The 1,404-nt window shown below is 40.0% G+C and overlaps 1 non-coding gene across 1 annotated transcript; it reads right to left on the bottom strand.

Moving 5' to 3' along the window:
* Positions 1-468: 468 nt before the first annotated feature.
* LOC140854181 (small nucleolar RNA R71) lies at positions 469-575 on the bottom strand. Its single transcript, XR_012137315.1, has one exon. It is a non-coding gene; the product is annotated as a small nucleolar RNA R71 (small nucleolar RNA).
* Positions 576-1,404: the final 829 nt, after the last annotated feature.

The raw sequence follows: 1,404 nt of genomic DNA, 5'->3' as shown, positions 1-1,404 counted from the left end.
AAAAAAAAAAATTATATAAACATCGAGAACCGTACACCTCGTGTGTGGAGAAGAGTGTCGGGTCGTCTAGTTAGAATTGAGTCAATTCCTGTTGTTCCAATGGCTGAACCAATCCAACCCATGACCCTTAAGGATTTGTGTTATCCAGTTGGCTCCATCCAACCATCTTGTATCAGGTTGCCACAACCCACAGCTAACAATTTTGAAATCAAACCTCAAATCATAAATATGCTTCCAAAATTCACAGGATTAGAGGATGCTTATATATTTATTAGAGAATTTGAGGAGGTATGTGCAACCATGAAACTGCAATTAACAGAGGATGAGGTCAAACTTAGATTAATCAACTTTGCCCTTAAGGACAATGCTAAGAAGTGGCTTTATAGTCTGCCAAACTATTATGTCACTACCTGGGAGGGCTTTGTGAGAACATTTTAAAAAAAGGATTTTCTCCATCATAAAACAGCTAGGATTAGGAATGAAATAAATCAATTTTACCAACTAGCTGGTGAATCATTTTGGAAGTACTTTGATCGTTTCAAGAATCTTTTGACCCAATGCCCACACCATGGAATAGAAACTTGGAGACTATGCCAGATCATCTATGAGGGGTTAGATTCAAACTCAAGAACCATGCTAGAGTCCATGTGCCAAGGCCAATTTATGGACAAAGAAACTACTGAAGCTTGGCAATTCTTAGAAGACCTAGTCGAGAAAAATTTACAGTGGAAAACAACTAGGAAACCTGATAAAACTACACCTTCAAGAGGAGGAATGCATCAAATTCAACCAACCCTAGCATCAGAGGCCAAGATTGCAACCTTAACACGTAGATTGGAAGCCTTAGAATTACAGAGATCAGCCAATGTAAATCAAATATCTGCACCCATGTGTAAAGGGTGCAATGCACCAGACCATGACTTAGAAGAATGTTCCTACTCGAATGAGTGTGCACAGGTGAATGCCACCTATCAAGGACCATTGAACAATCCTTATGCACCCACATATAACCCAGGTTGGAGGAATCACCTGAATTTCTCATGGTCCCAGAATCCTAATGTAGGTAATCCAAATTTCAATCAGCAAAATCTAAGGTCCAACCCAGTGATGAACAACCCGCCAGGCTTCCATGATAATGACAAGAAAATTACCTCTTTAGAGAAAAGCCTAGAAGCCATGATGAAAACACATACCAGCTTTATGCAAACTACGGGTCAACTCATAAATAATAACACCCAAGCTATAGCCCATCTGGAAATGCAAGTAAGTCAGCTGGCTTCGACCATTAGTGAACGAGAACATGGTAGGTTACCTAGCCAACATGAGCCAAATCCTAGGAACCAAAATGGTCCACGACCCCAACAAGGAAACCAAGTTAATGGTGTAAATGCCATTCATACCTTA

This window comes from Elaeis guineensis, chromosome 15 (genome assembly GCF_000442705.2).
Source record: "Elaeis guineensis isolate ETL-2024a chromosome 15, EG11, whole genome shotgun sequence".
Taxonomy (NCBI): Eukaryota; Viridiplantae; Streptophyta; class Magnoliopsida; order Arecales; family Arecaceae; genus Elaeis; species Elaeis guineensis.
The sequence above is the reverse complement of the archived record's forward strand: the minus strand, read 5'-3'. Positions and strand labels throughout refer to the sequence as shown.